Here is a 16,426-nt window from a genome sequence, read left to right on the forward strand (position 1 = left end):
AATTTGTAATATATTGTACTTTTGCAAATTTGTAACAAATTGTACGTTTCTCAAAATTGTCAAATATTGTACATTTTGCAAATTCGTGACATATTGTAGATTTTGCAAATTCGTAACATATAATACGAATTGTAATTCTTAATATATCATACGAAATGGGTGATGGACATCCACAAATTAATATATACCATACACAATCATACTAAACTCTTTATTTTCAGCAAACTTAACATGTGTAGGTTCATGCTCTACAACATTCGCAGAGTACGACCCTGCCTCACACAGGAAGCGACGCAGGTCCTAATCCAGGCACTTGTCATCTCCCGTCTGGATTACTGCAACTCGTTGTTGGCTGGGCTCCCTGCCTGTGCCATTAAACCCCTACAACTCATCCAGAACGCCGCAGCCTATCTGGTGTTCAACCTTCCCAAGTTCTCTCACGTCACCCCGCTCCTCCGCTCTCTCCACTGGCTTCCAGTCGAAGCTCGCATCCGCTACAAGACCATGGTGCTTGCCTATGGAGCTGTGAGGGGAACGGCACCTCCGTACCTTCAGGCTCTGATCAGGCCCTACACCCAAACAAGGGCACTGCGTTCATCCACCTCTGGCCTGCTCGCCTCCCTACCTCTGAGGAAGCACAGTTCCCGCTCAGCCCAGTCAAAACTGTTCGCTGCTCTGGCACCCCAATGGTGGAACAAGCTCCCTCACGACGCCAGGACAGCGGAGTCAATCACCACCTTCCGGAGTCACCTGAAACCCCACCTCTTTAAGGAATACCTGGGATAGGATAAAGTAATCCTTCTAGCCCCCCCTTAAAGATTTAGATGCACTATTGTAAAGTGGTTGTTCCACTGGATATTATAAGGTGAATGCACCAATTTGTAAGTCGCTCTGGATAAGAGCGTCTGCTAAATGACTTAAATGTAAATGTAAATGTAATGTGCAAATATTTGTATGACCATAACAAGATTCAACAACGGAGACATAAACTGAACAAGTTCCACAGACATGTGACTAACAGAAATGGAATAATGTGTCCCTGAACAAAGGGGGGTCAAAATCAAAAGTAACAGCCAGTATCTGGTGTGGCCACCAGCTGCATTAAGTACTGCAGTGCATCTCCTCCTCACGGACTGCACCAGATTTGTCAGTTCTTGCTGTGAGATGTTACCCCACTCTTCCACCAAGGCACCTGCAAGTTCCCAGACATTTCTGAGGGGAATGGCCCTAGCCCTCACCCTCCGATCCAACAGGTCCCAGACGTGCTCAATTGGATTGAGATCCGGGCTCTTCGCTGGCCGTGGCAGAACACTGACCTTCATGTCTTGCAGGAAATCACGCACAGAACGAGCAGTATGGCTGGTGGCATTGTCATGTTCGAGGGTCATGTCAGGATGAGCCTGCAGGAAGGGTACCACATGAGCGAGGAGGATGTCTTCCCTGTAATGCACAGCGTTGAGATTTCCTGCAATGACAACAAGCTCAGTCCGATGATGCTGTGGCACACCGCCCCAGACCATGACGGACCCTCCACCTCCAAATCGATCCCGCTCCAGAATACAGGCTTTGGTTTAACGCTCATTCCTTCGACGATAAACTCGAATCCGACCATCACCCCTTGTGAGACAAAACCGCAATTCATCATTGAAGAGCACTTTTTGCCAGTCCTGTCTGGTCCAGCGACGGTGGGTTTCTGCCCATAGGCAATGTTGTTGACGGTGATGTCTGGTGAGAACCTACCTTACAACAGGCCTACAAGGCCTCAGTCCAGCCTCTCTCAGCCTATTGCGGACAGTCTGAGCACTGATGGAAGGATTGTGCGTTCCTGGTGTAACTCAGGCAGTTGTTGTTGCCATCCTCCACCTGTCCCGAAGGTGCGATGTTCGAATGTACCGATCCTGTGCGGGTGTTGTTGCATGTGGTCTGCCAATGTGAGGATGATCAACTGTCCTTCCTGTCTCCCTGTAGCGCTGTCTTAGGCGTCTCACAGTACGGACATTACAATTTATTGCCCTGGCCACATCTGCAGTCCTCATGCCTCCTTGCAGCATGCCTAAGGCACGTTCACGCAGGTGAGCAGGGACCTTGGGCATCTTTCTTTTGGTGTTTTTCAGAGTCAGTAGAAAGGCCTCTTCAGTGTCCTAAGTTTTCATAACTGTGACCTTAATTGCCTACCGTCTGTAAGCTGTTAGTGTCTTAATGACTGTTCCACAGGTGCATGTTCATTAATTGTTTGTGGTTCATTGAACAAGCATGGGAAACAGTGTTTAAACCCTTTACAATGAAGATCTGTGAAGTTATTTGGATTTTTACGAATTATCTTTGAAAGACAGGGTCCTGAAAAAGGGACGTTTATCTTTTTGCTGAGTTTATATGGAGTGTCACAGATTTACGTAAAGAATACTACGAAATGCTCCGAGAGACCAGGTTGATATTCTACATATACTGAACAAAAATATTAAGCAACATGCAACAATTTCAATGATTTAAATTAGTTACAGTTCATATAAGAAAATCTGTCAATTTAAATAAATTCATTAGGCCCTAATCTATGGATTTCACATGTCTAGGTAGGGGCGCAGCCATGGGTGGGTCTGGGAGGGCATAGGCCCACCCACTTAAGAGCCAGGCCCAGCTAATCAGAATATGTTTTTCACCACAAAAGGTCTTTATTACAGCCAGAAATACACGGTTTCATGAGTTGTCCCGGTGGCTGGTCTCAGACGATCCCGCAGGTGAAGAAGCCGGATGTGGAGGTCCTGGGCTGGGCATGGTTACACGTGGTCTGCGGTTGTGAGGCCTGTTGGAGGTACTGCCAAATTCTCTAAAATGACATTGGAGTCGGCTTATGGTAGAGAAATTAACATAACATTCTCTGCAACAGCTCTGGTGGACATTCCTGCATTCAGCATGCCATTTGCATGCCCTCTCAAAACTTTATACATCTGTGGCATTGTGTTGTGTGACAAAACTGCACATTTTAAATTGGCCTTTTATCGTCCCCAGCACAAGGTGGACCTGTGTAATGATCATGCTGTTTAATCAGCTTCTTGATATGCCACAACTGTCAGGTGGATGGATTATCTTGTCAAATGAGAAATGCTCACTAACAGAAATGTTTAACGCATTTCTGCACAAAATCTGAGAGAAATAAGCTTTTTGTGCATATGGAACATTTCTGGGATCTTTTATTTCAGCTCATGAAACAGGTGACCAACACTTTACATGATACATTTATATTTTTGTTCAGTATAATTTAGCGCATAAAACGTGGTAATTAACTACAATGACCATAATCCATTGCGCATCTACTTGTCCAGTCAGTGTTTCTTTTACGCCTGCTTTGGAAGAGAGTAGATGGCCCGATTGTGAGGTGATATAGAGCAGCTGCTGCTTTGCAAGGTACATCTACCTAAAAATACTTGATCTATGTGATTGATAGTTGGTATTCAGCAGTCATAAAAGTATGCCTTATTTACTCTGAAGAACAAAAAATGTTTTGAGTTTGTCAAACAGCATAGACAGCAGCTCTATAGAGATGAGATGATGACTTGGAATGAAATAATATTCATAAAATAAAACAAATGGAAAGTACACAACTAAAATATTTTAAAGTGAAGTAATGTGAATAAACTATTGTTAAGTGATGAGCAGTAATGGGCAGTCACTACCATCATGGGACTTTTATTAATAGTTTTATTCTGTGTTACAGCATTCAACCAGCATAATGCATATTGCATTTAATGTAAACATTTTTTTACCGAAACCGAATCAATATCAAAAAGCATCGCTCAGCACTAATGTCTGCTGACAATAGAATGTTCATGATGTCACTTCGACAATTGTCTACAGACATGTCAATAGACAAACTGTAAATCAGCCTTTACTCTATAAGCAAGGTCCGTGCTATCAGGAATCCTTGGGACGTCCCTATCCCATGGAAGTTGTAAGTTGAAATAGTAAAGGTAAGGTTTAAGGTTAGGGTTAGGTAAGGGTTATGGTTAAGGGTAGGGGTTAATGTATGGGTTAGGTTTTAGGATAGGGATGTGGAGAGTGAATTTTGTGGGGATGGTTGAGTGGAAAAAGGCTACAGAGACAAGCCCGAACCACAGGAACTTCTGTTATGAGTGTGGGGACTTAATGCCTCTACCTAAGCTGTAGGAGACAGTCTTCTGTTTTTCTTCTAAGGAACGGAAGAGGAAAAACAAGAAGAAGGTGTCAAAGAGAATGAGGAAAGCAGAGGCTGAATTTGATGAAAATGGCGTTAGAAAGGGAGATGGGGGGGGGGTGAAGAAGACTGGCGGCAAGTACAAACAGAGTGAGCAGTACGCCATGTCGAGTGCTGGAGGTGAAATGGAAGCGAGTGAGGGCGAGTTAGGTGAAGTGGAAGGTGTGGTGAAGAGCTCGGAGCCCGAGCCTGGCATCAATGGACATGATAAAGAAGAATTTGGTCCAGTAGGAGTGACATTTTTGGAGAAAGTGGATCCTTGCCTTTTGGTGGATCCATTTGTGGTTTCAGGGTGGGTGTAAAGGAGTTGGGGGCAGTTGTAACCGAAGTCAGTACATTGTTACAGGTGTCAAGCTTATGGTCATGTAACAGCAGTGTGTCGGAGGGAGGTTCCTAGGTGTGAGAAGTGTGCAGAAGGGCATGAGACAAAGGAATGTGTAGTATTGGAGAAAGAAGCGGTAGGTGTTAATTTTGTGGATTGAAGTATAATGGATTTATACCCCAGTCTAATTGGTGACGGTAATGCAACATAATTTGAATGCCAACCTCCGCTAAACCTCACCGAAGAAGAAGAATGGTATGGACGTACCAAGGATTTCGGATAGCACTGACCCAATAAGCACTGGCCTAAGGTCAGATTTCCCTGACACCATTGAAAACTAAAAACAGAACTGTATATTTGCCAATGAATATAGGTGTGTTTAATTTTTAATTTTTTTAAAGCTGGGATCTTTTAATGTTGACTGGACTATGCTGGGTCTCTTTTAGCTTCCATTGAGTGTTTTAACTTATTGTACTGTTTGTTGGTTTGGCAATGCCACTGTCAGCCAGAGAAATATGCTGAGAAGGATTATCACCACAGCAAGCAAGGCACTTGGAGTCAAACAGACAGGCCTGGATGAGATCTTTAAGGTCTTCAGCAGGGTACTAGGAGTCAAACAGACAGGCCTGGATGAGATCTTTAAGGTCTTCAGCAGGGTACTAGGAGTCAAACAGACAGACCTGGATGAGATCTTTAAGGTCTTCAGCAGGGTACTAGGAGTCAAACAGACAGGCCTGGATGAGATCTTTCAGGTCTTCAGCAGGGTACTAGGAGTCAAACAGACAGACCTGGATGAGATCTTTAAGGTCTTCAGCAGGGTACTAGGAGTCAAACAGACAGGCCTGGATGAGATCTTTAAGGTCTTCAGCAGGGTACTAGGAGTAAAACAGACAGGCTTGGATGAGATCTTTAAGGTCAAGGCCTTCAGCAAGGCTCACAAAATCTTTTTAGACCCAAGCCACCCCATGTACCTGGACTTTGAAATACTCCCCTTTGGGTGCAGGTATAGGGCAGCCAGCCCACATGCAGAAAAAAAACTGAACTGGACAATCATTTGTGCCAGGTGGGATAACCCTCCTAAACAGCTGGGGTTATTGTTCCTATCCACCCAGTAAGGCCAGCAGGCTGGTCTTCTATCATCTGTATATACTATATGTAACTGTTATTAATTTTCTATTGTCATTTGTTGTCTACTGTATTTAAATGCCACTTTAAACGGGGACAAAGTCAGTAAATTAAAGTAAAGGTGATGTAGATTTAAATCATTTCACAGGAAATATTATTATTAAATATTTTCATTGATGGTAAAAGTACCCAATTTTCATACTTGAGTAAAAGTAAAGATACCTTAATAGAAAATGACTCAAGTGAAAGTCACCCAGTAAAACATTACTTGAGCAAATGTCTAAAAGTATTTGGTTTTAAATATACTGTACGTAACCATCAAAAGTAAATGTAATTGCTAAAATATACTTAAGTATCAAAAGTTAAAGTATAAATCATTAAGCAACCAGATGCACCATTTTCTTGTTTATTTTATTTATGGTAAGCCTGGGGCACACTCCAACACTCCGACATAAGTTACAAATGAAGCATTTGTGTTTAGTGAGTCCGCCAGATCAGAAGCAGTAGGGATAACCAAGGATGTTCTCTTGATAAGTGTGTGAATTGGAGCATATTCTTGTGTTGCTAAGCATTCAAAATGTAACGAGTACTTCTGGGTTTCAGGGAAAATGTATGGAGTAAAAAGTACATCATTTTCTTTAGGAATGTAGTGAAGTTACAAGTAAAAGTTGTCAAAAATATAAATAGTAAAGTAAAGTACGTATACCCCCAAAAACTTCTTAAGTAGTACTTTTAAAGTATTTTCAATTAAGTACTTTACACCACTGAATATTATTCCCTCTTCCGCTTCCCCCAATCAAACTTTCTCCTTTTAATCACCTTCAATTGACCATTGAGGGTCAGAGGAGTTAAATTAATAAAATACCTGTTGTAGTGTTCAACAGCATGAAGCTCAAATAGGCTGGATTGTAAGCAGAGGGATCAGAGGGATACGTCAGGGATCAATGTTTATTCCTTCAATTACAGTAGATCTATAATTTTCTACTGTGGAGCCAGTTGACTTCATGGCCATGAGCATAATAAAGAAATGGGCTCTTGTCAAAGAACTTCAGCGTCTTGGCTACTTCGGAACTTCAGCGTCTTGGCTACTTCGGAACTTCAGCGTCTTGGCTACTTCGGAACTTCAGCGTCTTGGCTACTTCGGAACTTCAGCGTCTTGGCTACTTCGGAACTTCAGCGTCTTGGCTACTTCGGAACTTCAGCGTCTTGGCTACGTCGGAACTTCAGCGTCTTGGCTACGTCGGAACTTCAGCGTCTTGGCTACGTCGGAACTTCAGCGTCTTGGCTACGTCGGAACTTCAGCGTCTTGGCTACGTCGGAACTTCAGCGTCTTGGCTACGTCGGAACTTCAGCGTCTTGGCTACGTCAGAACTTCAGCATCTTGGCTACTTCGAGAAGAAGAGGTCTGGGTTCCTAGGACAGTTAAGTATTTTGTTAGTTTATGGCAATGTGTCTGCTACAATTTTTGTGAGAAAGTACATTTTTGGAATAAAGAGTCATGCAATAACCAGCACCATAAAATCCAATTTAGAAGCTCCAAACTGTTTAAAAGAATATGCCTTTTTGGTGGGAGGTTTTACCATAATCAGTGAAGCGTAGACTAGAGGCATGCAGTGGTAATCCCAATTCCCTTTTATTATCCAGACCAATATTCATTCAACAATGGTTTTGGGTCATTCTTGAATTGCGGTGGTAAATGCTGTTCCTTGAATTTGGCACTATGTAAAAACCCTTTAAATTGACAAAAACATGAGAAATGATACATTTTCTGTTTTATTTAACTGTTATTTAACAAGAAAACATGCTAGACAGTGAACACAAGTATTTACACAATGTTTTACTAGTAATGTGTTTCCCTCAGTTTTAAGTCATTGGTGTTACCACCTTGAAAATCACTGAATAATATTCAGTTTAGAGTGATTAGCACAATGTTGAGCATATTTCTATATACTAAGTATGCAACACATTTAGAACAGCTCTTTCCATGACATAGACTGACCTGTGAATCAGCTGAAAGCTTTGATCCCTCATTGATGTCACTTGTTAAATCCACTTCAATCAGTGTAGATGAAGGGGAGGAGGCAGGTTAAAGAAGGATTTTTAAGTCTTGAGACAATTGAGACATGGATTGAGTATGTGTGCCATTCAGAGGGTTAATGGGCAAGACAAAAGTGTGTCAAAAGCTGCAACCTTGCTGGGTTTTTCCCGTGTGTATCAAGAATGGTCCACCACCCAAAGGATATCCAGACAACTTGACGCAACTGTGGGTTTGCGGGTCGATGGTCACTAGACTTGGTGTGCGGGTCGATGATCACTAGACTTGGTGTGCAGGTTGTTGGTCACTAGACTTGGTGTGCAGGTTGATGATCACTAGACTTGGTGTGCAGGTTGTTGGTCACTAGACTTGGTGTGCAGGTTGAGGATCACCAGACTTGGTGTGCAGGTTGATGGTCACTAGACTTGGTGTGCAGGTTGATGATCACTAGACTTGGTGTGCAGGTTGTTGGTCACTAGACTTGGTGTGCAGGTTGAGGATCACTAGACTTGGTGTGCAGGTTGAGGATCACTAGACTTGGTGTGCAGGTTGTTGATCACTAGACTTGGTGTGCAGGTTGATGATCACTAGACTTGGTGTGCAGGTTGATGATCACTAGACTTGGTGTGCAGGTTGATGATCACTAGACTTGGTGTGCAGGTTGATGGTCACTAGACTTGGTGTGCAGGTTGATGGTCACTATACTTGGTGTGCAGGTTGATGATCACTAGACTTGGTGTGCAGGTTGTTGGTCACTAGACTTGGTGTGCAGGTTGTTGGTCACTAGACTTGGTGTGCAGGTTGTTGGTCACTAGACTTGGTGTGCAGGTTGTTGGTCACTAGACTTGGTGTGCAGGTTGAGGATCACTAGACTTGGTGTGCAGGTTGAGGATCACTAGACTTGGTGTGCAGGTTGAGGATCACTAGACTTGGTGTGCAGGTTGATGATCACTAGACTTGGTGTGCAGGTTGATGATCACTAGACTTGGTGTGCAGGTTGATGGTCACTAGACTTGGTGTGCAGGTTGATGGTCACTATACTTGGTGTGCAGGTTGATGATCACTAGACTTGGTGTGCAGGTTGTTGGTCACTAGACTTGGTGTGCAGGTTGTTGGTCACTAGACTTGGTGTGCAGGTTGTTGGTCACTAGACTTGGTGTGCAGGTTGTTGGTCACTAGACTTGGTGTGCAGGTTGATTGTCACTAGACTTGGTGTGCAGGTTGATTGTCACTAGACTTGGTGTGCAGGTTGTTGGTCACTAGACTTGGTGTGCAGGTTGTTGGTCACTAGACTTGGTGTGCAGGTTGTTGGTCACTAGACTTGGTGTGCAGGTTGTTGGTCACTAGACTTGGTGTGCAGGTTGTTGGTCACTAGATGTGGTGTGCAGGTTGTTGGTCACTAGACTTGGTGTGCAGGTTGTTGGTCACTAGACTTGGTGTGCAGGTTGATGATCACTAGACTTGATACTGAATGATATGGATTGTTCTCATATCTGTTGAGAGTGAATGATGCCAGATCTACTGAAGGACCGAGGACACTGATTATTATTCAATTGATGACATTATGAAAACTGTGTGATTCTGTAGCAGCTGGCAACGTTACTGCCTCTTGTTTAGACTTGCTACAAGCGTCTCAGGCTGGTGTTTAGAGAACATTTAGTCAGGCTGGTGTTTAGAGAACATTTAATCAGGCTGGTGTTTAGAGAACATTTAGTCAGGCTGGTGTTTAGAGAACATTTAATCAGGCTGGTGTTTAGAGAACATTTAGTCAGGCTGGTGTTTAGAGAACATTTAGTCAGGCTGGTGTTTAGAGAACATTTAGTCAGGCTGGTGTTTAGAGAACATTTAGTCAGGCTGGTGTTTAGAGAACATTTAGTCAGGCTGGTGTTTAGAGAACATTTAGTGCTGTCTGATAAGAATATAAAGGGTCTCCAAGAGGCCAGTTAGACATTTTCACTGCTTCTGTGCTGGAGGTGTATCCCTGTTGCATCTTGTAATAAAGTGTTAGGACAGAGCTGCTGCTGGTCATTTAGAGTGTGTTGGCTGCATGTGTCAGGGCAAGGCAGAATAGGGAAGGGCAGGATAGGGCGGCCACAGCCTTGGTTCTCTGATTGCTGGGGTGTTATAGGTGGGGGACGTCACCTCCCTATTTAGGGAGGAGGGGTTTTGGGGGGAGGTTGATGAGTTTTGTTGATGACTGTGCAGGGTTCAAAGGTTCAAAGTGTCAGGGGACAAGCCTACCGCCCACGTGTGTACGGGTAGAGGTTGTGTGTGTGTGTGTGTGTGTGTGTGTGTGTGTGTGTGTGTGTGTGTGTGTGTGTGTGTGTGTGTGTGTGTGTGTGTGTGTGTGTGTGTGTGCGCAAGCCTAGGAGTTCTCTGTGTGGGCCTACTTGCGTGTACGTTTGTGACCTCCCTTTTTAAAACACAGTGAATAAGCATCAATCTGAAGTCTGTTTATGTATGTCTTTAGAACAGAATCTCTGAAGTATGTTTATGTTTGTCTTCAGAACAGAATCTCTCTGAAGTATGTTTATGTATGTCTTCAGAACAGAATCTCTCTGAAGTCTGTTTATGTATGTCTTCAGAACAGAATCTCTCTGAAGTCTGTTTATGTATGTCTTCAGAACAGAATCTCTCTGAAGTATGTTTATGTATGTCTTCAGAACAGAATCTCTCTGAAGTATGTTTATGTATGTCTTCAGAACAGAATCTATCTGAAGTATGTTTATGTTTGTCTTTAGAACAGAATCTCTCTGAAGTCTGTTTATGTATGTCTTCAGAACAGAATCTCTCTGAAGTATGTTTATGTATGTCTTTAGAACAGAATCTATCTGAAGTCTGTTTATGTCTGTCTTCAGAACAGAATCTCTCTGAAGTATGTTTATGTATGTCTTTAGAACAGAATCTATCTGAAGTCTGTTTATGTATGTCTTCAGAACAGAATCTCTCTGAAGTATGTTTATGTATGTCTTTAGAACAGAATCTATCTGAAGTCTGTTTATGTATGTCTTCAGAACAGAATCTATCTGAAGTATGTTTATGTATGTCTTTAGAACAGAATCTATCTGAAGTATGTTTATGTATGTCTTTAGAACAGAATCTATCTGAAGTATGTTTATGTATGTCTTTAGAACAGAATCTATCTGAAGTATGTTTATGTATGTCTTCAGAACAGAATCTATCTGAAGTATGTTTATGTTTGTCTTTAGAACAGAATCTCTCTGAAGTCTGTTTATGTATGTCTTCAGAACAGAATCTCTCTGAAGTATGTTTATGTATGTCTTTAGAACAGAATCTCTCTGAAGTATGTTTATGTATGTCTTCAGAACAGAATCTCTCTGAAGTATGTTTATGTATGTCTTCAGAACAGAATCTATCTGAAGTATGTTTATGTATGTCTTTAGAACAGAATCTATCTGAAGTCTGTTTATGTCTGTCTTTAGAACAGAATCTCTGTAAAGGCTAAATGTAATGAATAAATACAGTATATGTTCATAAGGTCCGTAACAACATGTTACAGGATGGATAGGACATCTGGGACAGTCATGAAAAAAATAACAATTTATTTAACATCACCTTTACTACCCCTCATTCATAGCAGGATTCATTTCTACTATAGTAAATATGTTCGAACAAAGTAACTACCGACAGCATGATTTCTTACAGCCCAATAAACTGAACAAATCCACAGTAATATACAGTATGGAAGAAATCCACTAACACTTCTACCGTATGTCCGAAGTCAATTTGAACCAAACACTTCTACAGTATGTCAGAAGTCAGATTGAACCAAACACTTCTACAGTATGTCAGATTGAACCAAACACTTCTACAGTATGCCAGAAGTCAGATTGAACCAAACACGTCTACAGTATGTCAGATTGAACCAAACACTTCTACAGTATGCCAGAAGTCAGATTGAACCAAACACTTCTACAATATGCCAGAAGTCAGATTGAACCAAACACTTCTACAGTATGCCAGAAGTCAGATTGAACCAAACACTTCTACAATATGCCAGAAGTCAGATTGAACCAAACACTTCTACAGTATGTCAGATTGAACCAAACACTTCTACAGTATGCCAGAAGTCAGATTGAACCAAACACTTCTACAATATGCCAGAAGTCAGATTGAACCAAACACTTCTACAATATGCCAGAAGTCAGATTGAACCAAACACTTCTACAATATGCCAGAAGTCAGATTGAACCAAACACTTCTACAATATGCCAGAAGTCAGATTGAACCAAACATTTCTACAGTATGTCAGATTGAACCAAACACTTCTACAGTATGTCAGATTGAACCAAACACTTCTACAGTATGCCAGAAGTCAGATTGAACCAAACACTTCTACAGTATGTCAGATTGAACCAAACACTTCTACAGTATGCCAGAAGTCAGATTGAACCAAACACTTCTACAATATGCCAGAAGTCAGATTGAACCAAACACTTCTACAGTATGTCAGATTGAACCAAACACTTCTACAGTATGCCAGAAGTCAGATTGAACCAAACACTTCTACAATATGCCAGAAGTCAGATTGAACCAAACACTTCTACAATATGCCAGAAGTCAGATTGAACCAAACACTTCTACAATATGCCAGAAGTCAGATTGAACCAAACACTTCTACAATATGCCAGAAGTCAGATTGAACCAAACACTTCTACAATATGCCAGAAGTCAGATTGAACCAAACATTTCTACAGTATGTCAGATTGAACCAAACACTTCTACAGTATGTCAGATTGAACCAAACACTTCTACAGTATGCCAGAAGTCAGATTGAACCAAACACTTCTACAGTATGTCAGATTGAACCAAACACTTCTACAGTATGCCAGAAGTCAGATTGAACCAAACACTTCTACAATATGCCAGAAGTCAGATTGAACCAAACACTTCTACAGTATGTCAGATTGAACCAAATACTTCTACAGTATGCCAGAAGTCAGATTGAACCAAACACTTCTACAATATGCCAGAAGTCAGATTGAACCAAACACTTCTACAATATGCCAGAAGTCAGATTGAACCAAACACTTCTACAATATGCCAGAAGTCAGATTGAACCAAACACTTCTACAGTATGTCAGATTGAACCAAACACTTCTACAGTATGTCAGAAGTCAGATTGAAACAAACACTTCTACAATATGCCAGAAGTCAGATTGAACTAAACACTTCTACAATATGCCAGAAGTCAGATTGAACCAAACACTTCTACATTATGTCAGATTGAACCAAACACTTCTACAGTATGTCAGAAGTCAGATTGAACCAAACACTTCTACAATATGCCAGAAGTCAGATTGAACCAAACACTTCTACATTATGTCAGATTGAACCAAACACTTCTACAGTATGTCAGAAGTCAGATTGAACCAAACACTTCTACAGTATGTCAGAAGTCAGATTGAACCAAACACTTCTACAGTATGTCAGATTGAACCAAACACTTCTACAGTATGTCAGAAGTCAGATTGAACCAAACACTTCTACAGTATGTCAGATTGAACCAAACACTTCTACAGTATGTCAGATTGAACCAAACACTCCTACAGTATGTCAGAAGTCAGATTGAACCAAACACTTCTACAGTATGTCAGAAGTCAGATTGAACCAAATGTTTTGCTGCAGATCAAATTAGAGAAATAAAACATTTTCTCTGATAGATTATTATTATCACTCTCATGAAATATGAGACAGCTTAGTCAGAGAAAGAAGAACGTGGGAATAAAATAAACATTGAGTTTAGTATGGAGTACATGATAGACTCACTCAAAATAATTGCGAGAAATAAACATTTATTAAAAGAAATGTTTATAACAGATGCTCTTATCCAGAGCGATTTACAGTAGTGAGTTGTTACTGATTGTCCGTTGACAATATTGCTTATTATTATTTTAGTTATGTTAATATTGTAAATCTATCACGTAATTTCCAAAGTACGCTTTAGCAATATGTACATTGTTATGTCATGGCAATAAAGTAAATTGAATGTGTACATTTTGGTACTGGTCCCCCATGGGAATTGAACCCACAGCCCTGGCGTTGCAAGGGTCATGTGCTACCAACTGAGCCACATGTTATAGTCAGTGTTCAGTTATAGTGTTGAAAAGTTTGACAATTAATTTGTATGTCAAATGGGAGCGTGCATTATCATCGCAACCAATCAGGTTTAATGAAATAAAACTGGAGTTTGACTAACAGGGTTAAGGATGGTTGAATGCATAGCCATGCAACAAGTGCATGTGTTGCCCTTGTCCTCACTGCCATCCATAAAGACGCACAGCTTTGCTTTTAGTCAAACAGGAAACGGCCTGAAAAATAAACAGCCAATCTGAGGCGACACATCTCGAAGAGTCAGAGGGCTCAGGAGAAATTGGGGATGATTAGGGGTCAAACCATCCCCGCAGCACGGACGTTGAAGCCGGGATGCGTCTAATTGCTGTTTAAAAAGGCCATATGTCTGAGACTGTTTTGACCCCTCTGTCCCCCTTCCCTATCCAACTCCAGAACAGCCTTCCCTGCTCCTGTTGCTAATTTGTTCTTTAATGCCCATTCCTGACCTCTCGTTCTGCCATCTGCAGTGAGTTTGGAGCGCTAACCCCAGTTGACATCATGCATACAGTTTGTCTTGATCTCTCTCATCCTCTCCTATTCTCTGTCACTCTCTTTCTTCCCTTCTCTCTCTTTCTTCCCTTCTCTCTCTCTCTCTCTCTCTCTTCCCTTCTCTCTCTCTCTTCCCTTCTCTCTCTCTCTTCCCTTCTCTCTTTCTCTCTTCTCTCTCTCTCTCTTTCTTCCCTTCTCTCTTTCTTTCTTCCCTTCTCTCTCTTTCTTTCTTCTCTCTCTCTCTTTCTTTCTTCCCTTCTCTCTCTCTCTTTCTTTCTTTCTTCCCTTCTCTCTCTCTTTCTTTCTTCCCTTCTCTCTCTCACTCTTTCTCTCTCTGTATCTCCACACTTCACACAGACACACTATTTCTATTGCCTCTTTGGAAGAAGAGAAAAAATGGAAAGCTCTACACACTTCTTTCTTATTCTTCTCTCCCTAGTTCTTAGCAACTTCTGCCTGTCTCCATTCTCTCCATCCCTTCTCCCTCATTAGGTGGGCCTGCACTGTAGGGTGAGGTGGTGTTTTCAGATAGAGTAATATTCAATAAACTGCAACGTTCAGCTATGTGGGTTTTGCTGTCCCAGGGAGTCATTGCCAGAGTCCCATCGCCCTCATTATTTTCCCCAAAGTGGCTCACATTCCGTGCCCTGCTAAACGAGGGCCAAACCCTCTTATAGCTCTTGGAGAGTCTCACACATCTGAACAGAGGTCTGTGCTCCAGGCTCAGAGGACTCACACCTGTAGAAAATAGAAACACAGTGAAACAATGGAGCCCTGTCTATCTGTCTCACCTGCCACCTCTTCTGTTTTCCCTGGCAGCCATCCTCTGTGCGGGCCTTTGTACACACCAGTGAGCTGCTTGGACCACACCCAGGCTTTCAGCAGGCTCTAGGCCCCAGCCTTCAGCCCCAGCCCCAGACCTCCAGCCAGCTGCAAGGTCTGGTCAGGGAGCCAAACCCCCAGGCCCCAGCCCCAGACGTCCAGCCAGCTGCAAGGCCTGGTCAGGGAGCCAAACCTCCAGGCTCAGATGTCCAGCCAGCTGCAAGGCCTGGTCAGGGAGCCAAACCTCCAGGCCCAGACGTCCAGCCAGCTGTAAGGCCTGGTCAGGGAGCCAAACCCCCAGGCCCCAGCCCCAGACATCCAGCCAGCTGCAAGGCCTGGTCAGGGAGCCAAACCTCCAGGCCCAGACGTCCAGCCAGCTGCAAGGCCTGGTCAGGGAGCCAAACCTCCAGGCCCCAGACGTCCAGCCAGCTGCAAGGCCTGGTCAGGGAGCCAAACCTCCAGCCCCAGACATCCAGCCAGCTGCAAGGCCTGGTCAGGGAGCCAAACCCCCAGGCCCAGACGTCCAGCCAGCTGCAAGGCCTGGTCAGGGAGCCAAACATCTAGGCCCCAGACGTCCAGCCAGCTGCAAGGCCTGGTCAGGGAGCCAAACCTCCAGGCCCCAGACGTCCAGCCAGCTGCAAGGCCTGGTCAGGGAGCCAAACCCCCAGGCCCAGACGTCCAGCCAGCTGCAAGGCCTGGTCAGGGAGCCAAACCCCCAGGCCCAGATGTCCAGCCAGCTGCAAGGCCTGGTCAGGGAGCCAAACCTCCAGGCACAGACATCCAGCCAGCTGCAAGGCCTGGTCAGGGAGCCAAACATCTATGCCCCAGACGTCCAGCCAGCTGCAAGGCCTGGTCAAGGAGCCAAACCTCCAGCCCCAGCCCCAGACGTCCAGCCAGCTGCAAGGCCTGGTCAAGGAGCCAAACCTCCAGGCCCCAGCCCCAGAGCTGAGCAGGGAATCAGGTTAGAGGTAGAGATGGAGGGAATCCAGCCTGTCAGTTTGTGTTGAGATGATGTTGGTAAACAATAAACAGTGGGATGGGACTGATACACACACACACACACAGAGAGAGAGAGAGAGAGAGAGAGAGAGAGAGAGAGAGCTGGGAGGAGATGTGGAGATGTGTAGACAATAAGTTGATTATGGAGGAGACATGGAGTTGGCGAGACATGTTGTTGATATGGGGAGGTTGAATAGTTCTGACCCAGTACTGGACTTGACAAGAGTTACAGATGACTCACATAGTATGGAGCTCCCATACAGCCAACTGT

At 43.3% G+C, this 16,426-nt stretch overlaps 1 pseudogene; it reads right to left on the reverse strand.

Moving 5' to 3' along the window:
- Positions 1–1,384: 1,384 nt before the first annotated feature.
- LOC145858553 (uncharacterized) lies at positions 1,385–2,093 on the reverse strand (annotated as a pseudogene).
- Positions 2,094–16,426: the final 14,333 nt, after the last annotated feature.

This window comes from Salmo salar, chromosome 10 (assembly GCF_965601325.2).
Source record: "Salmo salar chromosome 10, fSalSal1, whole genome shotgun sequence".
Classification (NCBI taxonomy): Eukaryota; Metazoa; Chordata; class Actinopteri; order Salmoniformes; family Salmonidae; genus Salmo; species Salmo salar.